The sequence below is a fragment of the Petromyzon marinus genome, chromosome 17 (assembly GCF_048934315.1).
Source record: "Petromyzon marinus isolate PM22_M1 ecotype Great Lakes invasive population chromosome 17, UKy_Petmar_22M1.pri1.0, whole genome shotgun sequence".
In the NCBI taxonomy this organism is placed as follows: domain Eukaryota; kingdom Metazoa; phylum Chordata; class Hyperoartia; order Petromyzontiformes; family Petromyzontidae; genus Petromyzon; species Petromyzon marinus.
Window position 1 is genome coordinate 20,591,265 of NC_133683.1, and position 16,052 is coordinate 20,607,316.

Genomic DNA, 16,052 nt, shown 5'->3' on the forward strand with positions numbered 1-16,052 from the left:
TTGAGCAACGTGACTCATGTGACAGTGTATCCTCCAATTTGAAACATAATTGATTTTGCCTTCCGATTGAATAGGGTTTCCTAAGCATTTAATTTGTTACGTTGCCTAAAAGAATGGTACAGTATATCACAATGCAACGTCAACTCGATGTTCCGGCGTTAACCAAAATTGTACCAGCAATGTAATAACGCTAACTTAAACGATGCCACTATTACAACAATTTCACATGAATAGATTTAAATGGTTTTACAGTAGATTCTAATTTCACTGCCGGATGAAGGCCATGCCGTGTCATTCAGAGGGGGTTGTATGACCTTGCTTCACCACACCGGTGCGTGCGGGTTGGTGAAGTGGGGGGCCAGAGGGGGCCGGAGCGGTCGAGATGTCACTCGTCGCTGATGATACCTGTGGCTGGGAGTCACACTCGGGTTGCCAGGTTCATAGCAGAGTGTGCGTTAGCTCACTATGCCACCGCTGTCCGCATATACAGTGTTGAATCAGGAAAAAAATAAATACACATGAATACGGTTATTAACACGTGTGCACCAGATATTTCACCTATGAGCCAGCTGGGATCCAGACATGCGTGGTACTGTTAGATATCAACCGGTGCCACAGAACAACATATGTTGTGTACCAAATAATGAAAAAAAAATCCCCAGGCCCCATTGTTGGTCAATGTTATCAACCAGAGGAATATTGATTCAACAATACTAATACGAATGAATGTGAACTCTATAGACGGGTCTTTTTTATCAAATGCAAATATTTATGGTCACTGCACAAATAATTCTTAGCCAAAAAGGGGAGGTCGGGGAGGTGGGCGGCAGTTGAGAGCGGGACGCATTAAATCTTTACATTCGTCGCTTATGTTTGGGTGAGCGAAGGCTAAGGTGTGCGGAAGCTTTGGGCTCTGACAGGCAAACACACATCTCACTGGCATTGACATAACCGGGTAGTCCTTCGTTATTGTCAGATGTTAAAACAGCGGGGAGACTGAGCAGTCAAGACGAGGGGGGGGGGGCAATGGTTTGGATGAAATGAAATGTTTGCATTGCCTCGGTGGCAAGGTACGCCTCTAATCCAGTGTCGATCCATGCTCAGTGTCAAGCCAACCGCTTACCCTTGAAAAGTCTTTGCCGCGCTCCATCAACTTAGCGTAATGTTTGGATTCTGCGATGCTTTGCAAAAGGTCATTGTTGGAACAGCCCTTGAATCGAAATGGGAGGCTTGTCTAAAGCTCCCCGGCCAGATGGATTGAGACAGTGGTATTTTTAGTTCACTGGCTCAGAAAGGTTTTTTTGTGGCACACGCCAGCTGGGCACTGGTACCCAAATGGAAATCGCCACATCATTTAATTTTGTGCTACAAAGGCTCAGGAAGCATTGTGCGTGCTGTGTTAACCCCCCCCCCCCGCCCTGCCCTTCGCATTTGCTAGCCAACCTGACAATCTACTTTTGTCCACATGGCTTTGACTGTCCGTTGAATTCAAATGGGAATTCGGTGCGTTTTAAATTATTTCGATTATTGTTTTTGCGAGGGATCGTGGAACTGAGAGAAATCACTTGTATGTCGGGGGTCTTCATCCAGCAGTGGGTTGATCGTGGCTGCTGATGATGAATATTATTCTTTTTAAAGGGAAGTTCCCTCAGTGAAGGTGACTTATTGCAAGCACCCAGCGCACACATCTGTCTTCATCTGTACATCAGCGGACAATTTGTACAACCATAAAGCACAGGCAATAATTTATGCACCAAATACAAGCAGCGTTAAAATATAATCGGATTCCAATTGAGATATATATTTATTGGACTTGGAGGCTAATTGGTTGGGTAACTTTGTGTTATGAATATAACAAAAATAAGTCGGGTGCACAATTGTGCTCTTGCATTCAGACAAAGGTAAAGGTGTTCCTGCTCATCCCGATGCTTATGGAAGAACCTCCACTGGGAGGAGCTCTTTCGAGCCCGTCTGGAGGGTATACAGGGCGCCATGGTGGCTAGGAGATGTTAACTACCTCGCATGGTATACAGTAGGTCATGGGTTCGATCCCAACCCTTGACGCCTGTTGTATATTTGGAGTTTGCGTGTTCTCCCCATGGGTCGCGTGAATTTTTCCTCCCGGGTCCTCCGGTTTTTCCCTCCACATTTAGAATCAACATGCTTTTAGAGTATTTGGCTGCTATAAATTTCCACGTGATAAGCCACTTCGTTGAGCTATCATTTGTGGCCAGGTCGCTTCTGAAAACCTCTACGGAGATCAGTGGTCCTTACCTGGTGACCTGCCAATCGACTAATTGTAGTGAACCCATTTATACTGCTGGGTGGATGATGTGTGGCGATTTAAGAAAGGTTTCCATTGCTTCAACTGCCGCGCCGAGAGAATGAGCATTACATGCTAGCATGGTTCAACGGTTAGCACACTCGACTTTGAGAGGTCACCATTGCATTCATTACAGGTTAAATCCGAATACAGTTTACATGCAGCGTTACTCGCTTGCAAGCATAAAGAACTAAATATAAAGTGACAACCCATGAATTCAATAAGAGGCAATGTATTTGTGCATTGGGTCCAAATTACATACACATTAAGCTTAATAATGGAGGTAATTATGTCCAAAGCGATGTTGTTTTATGGTTCATTAAGTTATACTTAGTACATTTTTTTCATGTCTAAGACACACAAACCACAATGGTCTTAAAAGCAGAGGTTGAAGCACAAAATACACAATATATACATAAATATACATAAATGCATGATACATATCCATAAACACATTATGAATACTATTCTATTATGCAAACTTGACAGGACAATTTTTACGGTACATTTGGAAATGTGTACTCTGACATGCATGTCTGTGTTTTAATTATACAATGTGAGAATCATTATAATAATGCTCATCCCTTTGTTAATCCACTGCTGGATGAAGGCCTCCAAACACGGTATCGGTTATGGATGTTACGGATATTTCTTTGCACTTTACCGCATTGTCAGTGCGGGTTGGTGAAGGACCCGTTTAGATATCGCTCGCCACTGATGTTAGCCCATGGCTGGGAATTGAACTCAGATCACCAGGTATATAGCACAGCGCACAAACCACCGCACCACTGCATCACCAATCCCCACTTTAGTTATTGCCATTCTTGGTAATTAACATTTATACCCGCATTGAATGAGACTTTTTTAATCCCACATCCATACCCACACAAGACAAAGATTCCACTAATAGCCTCAACAAACTGTTGTGGCTAGTGCTGTAAATGAGCACCTCTGAAGGTCCGCACGGCACACGAAGGGGCGGGTGGTCAGCACCATGCCCTACCGCCTTTGTCTCCCCTGTGGCTATTTTACACAGAGAACCAGGTGTTCATGTGAGGCTGAGTCGACCTAGGGGAGGCCCAGGACCGGTTCAGATAATCATCACTGGTGTTGGCCGTGAGCGGGAATTGAACCCTGGTCACTGCGTTCGTTGCACAGCGTGATAACTGTTATGCTCCCAGTTCCATCCCACACACATACCCACATGCACACACACTTACACACACATGCGCGTACACTCTCTCACGCACACACACACACTTGGTCCTTTTCCAGGACAAACCCAGGGTTGAGGTTGAGTCTGTATTAAATGCAGATTAAGAATTGAATACATTGATCATTCGCGTGTGCGATCCTGATACATGGCGTGGCAGGCCAAGTGGTGAATATATCTTCATTTATCAAGCGCTGTAACCTTCAGCCGACCTTGTTGGAATATGTTATGAGAGTTTAATGGCAAATGGCTATAGGAAGTCCCTTTTAAATGCGGGTGCTGACCGGCAGACAGCTGCCTTCGATTAGGCTTCAAGCCTCTGATAAATGTGAGCCTTTTTTATAGGAGAGGGGAAAAAAAGCAACCGTATTTAAAGGGAAAATAGCATACGGGCACACAGGCATGCAAACATGTTCTCATATTGTGAACGATAGTAATAATTGTCATGACGGTATGAATGTGAACGCTTGTGGGTTTTTATTTTAACGGTTCAATGTTTTTTTGTTTTGTTTCTATAATAGTTCATTTCAGTGTTCAGGGTGGTGCAACAAATTGCAGGTCAGGTTAATTGGGGAAACCCTAGTTAGACTCTTTTCTAAAAGGCAAATATGCAGCCATGTGGAGGGTATTTTGTCTTGGAAGAGGTGAGAGGACCCTCACTTTACCCACCCATAGAGGACCTGCCATGTCGACTAACTAGTTGTCGTACAAGTTTAAATAATTTCTTCCGAACAATACTAGATTGTAGCGAACATTGTAAATTAAACCAAAAAAAGTTTTCCAATGTGCTCCTGAGTTTTTATTTATTTATTTCCATATGTGCATATACACTTGTGACAAATGTTATCCCCTCCCCCCCTGTTTGAGAATAATAAATCCAACTAAGGGCTTCGTTTTGCTGTGAGATATTGAGTACAAAGGATATTTACAGAAGCATGTGTTGTGTGGAAGACAAATGAAAATGTGATGAAAAGAGACATTGAAATCGGACAGCTTACAAGACGAGTGGCGCTGCACTGTGTTTTGGCGATGAACAGGGGTCAGGGGGATATTCAAACAGACGAAATGTCATTGAGATTATTTCTCATCTACACCACATTAATTTTTTTCCTCAGCGTCATTTGAATATTTTTTACACGTACTTAAAACCGTTATTATCCTCACCAAATGCATAAACAAAGTCTAATAGCAAGTCGGTGAGAAATTTTATATACTGTATATATATTTCCCAGTTCATATCCCCAAACTATTTTCTGAGGTTCAGCCATCGAAATAATTATTTGTGAAGTATCATTTACTCATGGAAGCCTTACTGAGTCTCAAGACTGATTTTTCAGGTTGCTGCTGCCACATTTGGATATGTTGACAATGATTGAATGTCTGGCTCCATGTAGGAAGACATCAGAGTACCCAGAGAAATCCCAGCATGCACAGCAGAGAGAACACTCAACACTCCTCTCTCTTGGCCACTTCACAGCCCCGTGCCTATAACACCTTGAAAGCTTTGGTGACCAACCATCCAAATTCTAACGAGGTTTAACCTTGCCTAGCTTCCAAGATCCAATATGATTGGAAGCAGTTCCAGTGATTATGATCTTAGGCATTGTTTGTTAACTTATCCATTTTTTTTATTTTACGCTGCCCCCTACATTCTGCCTAATGACCATTATTATGTTAGTTATGTTATTATTTTCTGCCATTGGCCACATACATACGACCAATAGGATTGTATAAAGGACAAATAACGTCTAAAATTATGGAAAGCTTTTGCAGACGATGAAAATGCATTTACTTTGGTGGGAACGATGGTCTTCAGCAACCAAGGTTTTAACGCAAAAAATATAGAAATGTACCTAAATTAGTTATGAAGATTGAACGGCTACACTGAGTTTACATAAAGAAAGCAACAACTTAAAAATCAGAAGAGGATTTGGGCAAGGGAATACATTTTCACCAAGGCTATTCACAGCGACAATCGCACAATCTTTTCCTAAAATTGGATTGGAAAAATAAAGGCATAAACGTAAATGGTAGATGTGTTAACCATATCAGTCCCTAACAGTCATAACAACCAATGGACATTAACTACAGGAACTGATTGAAGAATGTAATACAGAAGGCTGCAACATGGAGCTTAAGGTAAATAAAACATGAGCAAAATAAGTCACAAGTAACAATGTCTTCTGAACAAATGGACCTCATCGCTGGCGGGACACAACAGTAAAACACAAGAACCTGTATCATCATACTCAACCCTGCTCTGCCCACTGTTGGATTAAGGCCTTTGTAAAGTCGCGTTGCCATCCCTCATTCTCGTGATGGAACAATCCATCCAGCTCTGAAACGTGCGCTAATGTCATCGCTCCATCTCCGATGTGCGGAACAAGAGGCTGAAAAGAGCGTGAAGAAGTACTGCGAGGAAAAATGCATGCTGGGAATTACAATGAGAGCAATAGGAACGTGACATGGATAAAAGAAAACGCGCAAATAACAGAGACCATGTTTGCTGTTCGGGAAAGTTAGTGGGCTTGGGCAGGACACGTCGTTAGGAAGAACGATAGCAGATGGATATCACCGGTGATGGAATGGCCAAAGGAGGAAATGTGCTCAAGAGGATGACCACCACGAGAAACGAGATCAGTGAGTTGACTGTTGCCTCGCATGACACATGGCGATGGCGACCAGGTGGGGAGGCCTTCAGGCAGAGGTCAAGGAACATGGTTGACGATGATGACGGCAATATACGTCTTAATTATCAATCGATATTGTCCTTGTGTCGATGCGTGTTAATTTTTTATATATATGCATCACAACTGTTGAAACGAATTAGTAGTAATCTACACGTGGGCAGAAATGTTAAAATATAAAAGTGCTGTAAAAATTCATAAACTTTAATGAATACTGAAATATTCCAGTTAATGAATATAGTGATTGCGTTAGAAAAGAACATTGGTTTTGGCAATGGATACTGTAGATAATTCATTATATTATAATAACTAATTTTAAAAAGTAATTGGAGTGGAAAGTCTAATTAAGCATGCATAAACTAGTTATCGTACAATGGTGTGAAAACATTTCATAAAAAAGGTCCATTTACTGTTATCTTCCACATTTGGCTGAGCTGTAATAAGTGATATAAAATCAGTGCATCTTAAGCGCTGGATGTACATTTTGGCATCTATTGAAGACAAATGCTTTAACAAGAAGGTGAAGTTCGGTTGTAGCTTTCATATTAATGTTAAAGGGCACTGCAGAGGGCAGGGGGGGGGAGAACTAAATAAAACAAAGTGAGGACACCCGCTCTCCTGATGCAATTAAATGTCTATTCATAACTGCATAGACTGCACAACAATTGGGATGACTTTTTCATGAGTATTGGATGTGCCAGAAATTGTATTAAACTCTTAATTGCCAGGCAGATTCTTGATAGGATTTACAGACATTGAGGATAAAGTGTCCTTTAAGTGGTTCACTCTCCTGGCCATCTTCAGGGAATGAGGGCTTGCGCATTAAATTAGCATTTTTGAGATATTAAATTGATGTCACGGTTACATGGCCTACTATTTTGTGAACATAATAACTTGCATTTTTTATTATAAACCTCATTGCAGTTTTGTTTTGTTTGAACGAGACTTGCTGGAGGACCATTGGTCATATTGTGTATTAAATACAAACTGTAACTACAGTGATAGTAATGGAAATAACATCAGTGGGTGGTCGTGATGGACTATGGTCATCGCAACTCATTCCTATTATGTGTCTTTACAAGCTGTGGTATTTTTTTTACGATAATTCTTCCTGAATATCGACAACTGGGTTCAATTTTAATGGCTTCGAGTAACATTTTCTATTTAGTAGAATCTGTTCATACATTCTTCAGCGTTGAGTTTCGGTGAAAGACCTAACAAGCCGAAATATCAATTTCAAACTAGAAAGTATATTTGGCGCAGGTGTAGAGTACCACAGATCATCAGACATGATCAATCCACTCCTGGATGATGGCATCCCCAAGAAGTTACCATCTCCCATTATCCTGCGACGCAACAATCCACATAACACCTGCACATAATACCTCAGATATACGTTTCGGCTGGCCCTGACTTGATTTTAAGACCGTGTTTTCCGAGGCAATGGTTTTCTTGGCCAATCTCCGGCTCCCATAAGAAAGCGCTTACAAAGTGTCCTAGCCGTTGTAAATATTTAAATGGTAGTCCATCGGAATGGTCACCGTCTCCCAATGCCCTGGTCGTTCCAGAGATTGCATGTGCGTATGTGTGTGTATTGGAGTAATGAAATAGCAGCAGCCCTGGCTGTATATAACCCATCAAAAGCGATGCCTCTTCTCGGATTCACCCCCATCATTTAACACGGTCAGCTGCATGTCTGGGTGCTCTATGGGGGGAAAAGCCAAGGAGTAATATTTTTCAACCAGTGTATTGGTTTGATCAAAGGGAACATTGCTGAGATTGGAGTGCTGAGCACTCACCTGGCACCTCACCTACACAATGCCTGCCACAAACTGCCCTCATTTTCCAAGGAAGCCACACTCCAGATGTTGCCCTATCAACCACGTTGATTGAAGACAGAGAGATCCAAACTTTGTCTGACACGTTTGACCAGCCGTTGTTTACTTCTCAGCTTTCATATATTTTTTTTATTTCAGGGAACAGCTCCATGATACAAAGAAGAACAAAAAAACGTATTTCAAATGGAGGGAATTAGTTAAATATAAATTAAGAAGCAGAACATAACTTGAAAGCTGTCAAGTTCTTTTTCTTGCTGCTTGATAATAGCAATCGCTATTAGGAATTCCAAAATGAAGGCATGGTGTGGTGGCCGTGTTAATTAAATGTTTGGCTTAGATTCAGTTTTATTCTCTGAAGGTTTATTTCAAAAGCAGAGCTTCCAATTGTTGCAAAGTGCTTGACTGAAACTATGTTCAAGGTAGCTTTCAAGGTGACTTGCAATAAGGTAGTGGTGGCATATGCTTTTACTGTTGTGATTTCACGGGAAATTACTTTAAAAGTATTACTTCTCAAGTGTAGTAAATTTTTGAATATTGTTATTGTGCTGCATTTATTGAAACAGATAATTCAGTGTTAAAAAAAACCCATGAAGAATGCAATAAACAATGTTTTTAAAAATATACGAAAATTCCATCCAGTACTGTATGTTATGCTGCGCCATTCAGGAAAACTTAATAAAATGATGCCCCCACCAGTTCAAATACATGCCCTGCATTAAATCCGCTTAACGATAATACAATGCAGCAAATGAAACGCACTCCGACAATCTCTTCCTATTATGCATTTATTTATTTATTTTCTTTTTCAGTTTCTTTTTTCTGCAAATCCAAAATTGCACACGCACCTGGAAGGATGCGAAGCCAAAACTGGGAGTGCGCGAACCATTTTGTTGCCCACCTTACCTCCCAGAGGTCTGGCACCGCTGATATGGCTGCCCCATTGTGCGACAGTTGTTTATTAAAGTGTCGCAACAGCTGCCTTTTGTCCCACTATTTTGCGTCGCTTGCCCCTTGCTATGTACTGTTCGGGCCCGCTGTAAAGGGCAATTGTGTCTGATGTTCGTCACGCACATCTGACATGTGGATCTGGCATTTTATGGACTGTATCTTGCCACAAAGACTGATCGCTCTTAAATGTCATGTGGAAAGAGCAGACATTTTAATGTTTTTTTTTTAATATTGCTGTTTTATTGAGAAGCGAACCCTTGCCATCTCAGGCCATACACCTTTTACAAGGTCTTTCTAGGCATATGAATGTGATGTATTAATATGTTGTATATATTACATTTTATAAAAATTACTCAAGTAGATTACAAACGACGTTTGGCCTTAAACACTGTCTGGGTACTTGTCGTTGAAACATCATTAAAAAAATTCTCAAATATTTTAAAAAGTCTTTTTCTATTTGCCAATAATTAATATTTAAATATTGTGCGTATCAATATTGGTGAATATTTCACATTCCCATGACTAAAACTAAATGATAACCACTTTGGACTTTCAACAAAAAGGTACTTATTTTGTCCACTTCAGAGGAATAAATGGCTAACCTGAATGTAGCTTAAATGTGCAATTTACAGATATCATATTTGATTAAGACAAATAAAGTGGTATTGGGCGGAAAACGTCACAAGAAGCCAGTGTTCAAGACTAATCTAAAACGAAAAACCTTTAACTTGTATTTTATTTTACCAGGTTAGGCGCACTGAGCTTACATAGCTCTTTTATAGCAGTCACACAAACTAAACGCATGTTCATTCTAAATGTGGAGGGAAACAATGGGAGGACCTGGAGAAATCCACGCAATCACGGGGAGAAAGAAAACTCCAAATATACAGCAGGCGTCAGGGTCGGGATTGGACCCACGACCTCCTGCATACCGGGCGATGCATTGCCAGCCAAATGAGGAAAACGTGATCGAGGGAACGTCTACCTAGGAGATGGAGCAATGAAGTCGAGTCGCGTGCAGACACTCGGTAAATGTTCTTGCTTTATAAATCCCCGAGCAGATGATGGCGTGAGTCGCCTCCCGGCCAGATTTCACCTCACACAATCCGATTCTGAGTACGGATCTTTGCCACAGTGACACCCAACCAGATTTGCTGATGTGATACGTCACTGCAAGAGGCTATGGCTGAGACGAACTTTCAGAGTCATTAATAACGAACAATGTATCCAGTTATCTGCAACTGTGTGTGTATATGTTTCTGCAGTGTAAATGCACGTGCTGTAGCTAAATCTATTTGCAGTCTCGTAATCTCGGCTAAGGTGTCAATATTTAATATCGAGCTGATAGGTCAATATACAACTTCTGCAAACAGTGCGCACACACACGACGTGTCTCCCACTGAGAGAGAAAACATCGCCCCTCAATTAACATTGCATTTTTTAAAAGTAAATTTACATCATCGCCAGGAGCTGAAAGTAATCCGGAGTATTTGTGCCCGTTGGGAAATTAGAAATGATTTTATTAAGGCCAGAAGAAAATGGGAGACTTTGCATAAAATAATGGAAGTATTGGTTTCATATACTTATCTAAGTTTGCATATAATCGTCCATATGTCCCTTTATACTCTCTCGGTGCATACCAGGTGTTATAGGCACATGACCGCAGGGGCTGTGAGATGCTAGGAGAGGGCAGAAGAACAATGGGTGTTGTCCACCGAATAGATTTGCTCCGCGAAGATTAAATCCAGTGTCGGGGGCTTTTGTCTCTCTGTGCAGATGTGCAGCATGTTGTCCTCTACATTCATTGCTTTTCTCTGGGTACTGCAATTTCCTTCATGCAAAATCACAAAAACAGAACAATAATTTTTAATAATCAGTGAAGCTTTTCTGGTGAAATACATTGGTTGTTATGTGTTTTTTTAGAAATCACAAACTGGCGGTCATGATAGTAATATGTTGGGTCAAATTAATATGCTTTAAAAAAAATGCCGGTTTCTAGATAACACTTTGAACTTTTAAAATACATTAGGAAATATTTTATTGCTACAGTCTGTACAAAGTACAATGCCTACTACAGTGAGGGAAAAAAGTATTTGATCCCCTGCTGATTTTGTACGTTTGCCCACTGACAAAGAAATGATCAGTCTATAATTTAATGTTAGGTTTATTTGAACAGTGAGAGACAGAATAACAACAACAAAATCCAGAAAAACGCATGGCAACATTTTTATAAATTTATTTGCATTTTAATGTGGGAATTAAGTATTTGACTCCTCTGCAAAACATGACTGAGTACTTGGTGGCAAAACCCTTGTTGGCAATCACAGAGGTCAGACGTTTCTTGTAGTTGGCCACTAGGTTTGCACACATCTCAGGAGGGATTTTGTCCCACTCCTCTTTGCAGATCTTCTCCAAGTCATTAAGGTTTCGAGGCTGACGTTTGGCAACTCGAACCTTCAGCTCCCTCCACAGATTTTCTATGGGATTAAGGTCTGGAGACTGGCTAGGCCACTCCAGGACCTTAATGTGCTTCTTCTTGAGCCACTCCTTTGTTGCCTTGGCCGTGTGTTTTGGGTCATTGTCAAGCTGGAATACCCATCCACGACCCATTTTCAATGCACTGGCTGAGGGAAGGAGGTTCTCACCCAAGATTTGACGGTACATGGCTCCGTCCATCGTACCTTTTGATGCGGTGAAGTTGTCCTGTCCCCTTAGCAGAAAAACACCCCCAAAGCATAATGTTTCCACCTCCATGTTTGACGGTGGGAATGGTGTTCTTGGGGTCATAGGCGGCATTCCTCCTTCTCCAAACACGGCGAGTTGAGTTGATGCCAAATAGCTCCATTTTGGTCTCATCTGACTACAATACTTTCACCCAGTTGTCCTCTGAATCATTCAGATGTTCATTGGCAAACTTCAGAAGGGCATGTATGTGCTTTCTTGAGCAGGGGGACCTTGCGGGTGCTGCAGGATATCAGTCTTTCACGGTGTAGTGTGTTACCAATTGTTTTCTTGGTGACTGGTCCCAGCTGCCTTGATCATTGACAAGATCCTCCCATGTAGTTCTGGGCTGATTCCTCACCGTTCTCATGATCATTGCATGGAGCCCCAGGCCGAGGGAGATTGACAGTTCTTTTGTGTTTCTTCCGTTTGCAAATAATCGCACCAACTGTTGTTACCTTCTTACCAAGCTGCTTGGCAATGGTCTTGTAGCCCATTCCAGCCTTGTGTAGGTCTACAATCTTGTCCCTGACATCTTTGGAGAGCTCTTTGGTCTTTACCATGGTGGAGAGTTTGGATTCTGATTGATTGATTGCTTCTGTGGACAGGTGTCTTTTATACAGGTAACAAGCTGAGATTAGGAGCACTCCCTTTAAGAGTGTGCTCCTAATCTCAGCTCGTTACCTGTATAAAAGACACCTGGGAGCCAGAAATCTTTCTGATTGAGAGGGGGTCAAATACTTATTTTCCTCATTAAAATGCAAATCAATTTATAACATGTTTGACATGCGTTTTTCTGGATTATTTTGTTGTTATTCTGTCTCTCACTGTTCAAATAAACCTACCATTAAAATTATAGACTAATCATTTATTTGTCAGTGGGCAAACGTACAAAATCAGCAGGGGATCAAATACTTTTTTCCCTCACTGTACATGATTGTTGAAAGTTGGTTATTCCATTGCTCTCAAAATCGTATATATCCACATGCTAAGCTGAAGGAGGTAACGTTAAATCACATTGCCACACGGCAAACAATTAGTCTGCAAATGATGTTTGTTGACAAAACGTAGGAAGCAACTTCCCTTTGTAAGAATTATTTGTGGAATGTGTCTACAATAATAATATATGCAAGAGAATATCATGTCCGTTTTAACATTATATAGCAGCGGCTGTATCATTTGTCGGAGGCTCAATTCACCTTGTATTATATTCATCCAGCAGAGAGCAGCACAGACCAGCACAGACATCCAAAACTAACTACATTTGGCTTCCAAAGAGAAACACATGGTGCGGTTGTTTGTGTTTCCTATTTAAAAATATACATTTGTAATGTTGCATTAACATCTACAACATTCACATTATTATTTTAGGGCTCTCATTGTTGTTGTTGTTTTTTCAAAGATGAGAAACCCCCATTTTCAATCCACTGCTGGATTAAGGTCAACTTCCAATCGTTGCTCGACTTCACTCTCAAGCTGCCCGTGCGAACAGTGTTCTCGTTCATAATGTGATTAAGTTGATAGCTTCACGTGATAAGAAGCAGCGACGGGGCACAATTTAATGAACATTTCATACTATTCAATATTAAACCGGTTCTGCATCCGAGCTAATCTGCGTGCTCCACAAGGCCTGCTTTCAAATGTTACATTACAGAACCAACCCCTACCGCGCACGTGCATCTTGTCCGAGCCATAATGCATGACCCCAACAAACAACATTCCTCCCTTTCATCAATTGAGTAATGTGTTTATTTAAAATGGCGAGAGACGGAGGAGGAGGATAAACCAACGATTTCTAAAAAGAAACATCTAAATACGCTACTGCAATTTATAGTTTAAATTTTTAAACATTGCCATACCCCTCGCACACCCGTACTCTGAAATGCCATCAGCCCGATTTTATTATTTTCAGGGATTGTAATGCTCAGCATCCTTTCCTGGAATTGAAGAAAGTTTATTTCCGAGTGAATCCTTCGACTATTTTCACCCCTTTGTACAAGAGGTGTATCGCATGTGATTGCTATGTTTTTGTGTTTGTGTGTGTTAATCCATTCTTTGGATGATGCATTAGTGGCTCGAGACGGATGGATAATGTATCATCGCATACATTAAATGCTCGTGTTATTTCTGCATACCTATTTTAAAGCCTCCTCTGATTCCTTTACTCAATCCAACACGACGTGCACAAACACGAAAATGTGTAACTTATTTCACGTGCGCAAAAATAACCATCGCAACCACATTTACATTACACGGCGAGGCCTGTTTTATGTATGTAAGTATCATTATTCCACATCCTGACGTTTGCACACTTAGTACATTCCTTAAAATGACCCCCCTTGGTTAAAAAAACACCCAAAATTTCCTGAACTTATTATGCTAACATTAACTCAATTAGCTCCAGAGTTCCTCTCGGCTTGTTTGAGTTCACGTGAGTTAACAAAGACGTTTCTTTTTTTCAATCTCGCTGCTCTCTTCCCTTCTGGTCGGATGTTCATTTGGTGTGGATTTGAGCGGCCGTTCATTTCTACCGGTCCTCTTGGTCTTTGGGAATCGCCACAAGTGGCATGAAAATTTAAACAAATCGACTTTGTGATGCCACTGTAAGCGGCTCACGGCAGCGAACGCTACAGCTGTGTCTCGTTAGTTCGTGACCGGGACGATACTCAACATGCTGCCTACTGCCTGGAAGACGATTCGTTGTCTACTAGGACGTGTAGTTTACTTCCTTATTCACACTCAGGATGCTCTCAGAACAACTCTTTAATTAATGTAAAACTCTTTAATTACGATAAACATCGGAAAAACGACTCTACAACCGTGTAAAGCTTTTCAGCAAAACCTCATGATCCGGCTGTGGAGGTCTGCTCCGATGAGCACGATAACACGTGTTCTACTCTGGTGTGTGCCGCACCGAAGGTCCCACATTGTTACCGCATACCCCCCCCCCCCCCAATTAGGGGCAGAAGTTGTTAAGGAAATACGGTAACGCAAGGGTAGCAGATCGTTTGGCTGTTAAACGCGCAAGGTTGTAGGCACCAGGTGTCGTGAGCCTCCCTATTACGGATTTGAAAGAATATGTATGTTGGCGTAGGTCCAATTTTCCAAAGAAATATAAAAATGAGAATTTATCACCGTATGTGCAACGTTCTCATGTTCTGTGTAGGGTGCTTTTTTAAGAGCAGAAATATCGTCAATTATAAACTTTTTTTGCCAACTCTGTGACAACTATCCATTAAAATTTCCTAAATGCAGGGAGATCATGTTTCGGTACAAATAATGCAGGGCTGTGGTGAATAGGGGTGGCACATGGGGAGGCTGAATAGGCAATGGACCATGATGATTTTAATGATAATGTGATGTTTGCACCATACACAAACATTTTTTTATTTTATTTACACACCATGCCACGTAGATATACCCTTCACGAAGATGATGTTGGACTATTTACTTATCACATGCACTAGTGCAATTGTGTATGCAGCCTCGGGTAAAAATGTGATACTAAGCCAATTATATTTTATATATATACGAAAGTGCGTGAGTTCTAATTATTATTAGATTCTAAAGGAGCTAGAAAGCATAATTTTTCAAGAATGTAGTTGAGCTTATAATGAGACAAACTGAACAACAACAGATTAGATGTTGGGCCGCCTACACATTTGGGGGAGGAGAGTGAAGTGGAGGTGCAGTGGTAAGCACACTGGTCTGTGAACCCAGCAACATGGGTTTGATTCCAAGCCACTGCTAACATCTATGCCGAGTGATGTCTGAACTAGTGCTGCCCTGCCTTCACCAACCCGCGCTGGACAGTAAGGTGACCGGTATGAAGAGACGCCGTCATCAGAAGTGGACTGACAAAGGGCATTAACACACTATCAAAGTCTTCAAGCCAGAGGGTACAGATTTTGAACATTTCCAATTCTGAACCTTCGTCTTGCAAAAGTTTGTAGCTGGTGGTTTTGAACGCTTCTAAATACAAATGTGACGTTTTGTTTTCAACAACTGCATTTTAATCTCCGACGTGTTACCGGGTCGTGCACCGCGTGTTGTTTAGCAACAATGTCCTGAAGTTTCGCCCCACGTGCTGGGAAGTTTTCCCTTAAAGAAGCTCTCTTTCATGAAGAAGCTCCATGCACGTGGATTGCAAAAACCTCAGAACAAAGCCAAAACAACAGGTGGTACAACCCAAAAAACACCCCAAGAGCTACAGCAGCTCAACCACGAAAGCCCTACACAGGTAATGTAACCACATTTTTGTTGTATTCTTTTTTGGAGGATCGTGTCACTGAAGCAAATCGAGAGTGGGCAAATCTTCACTA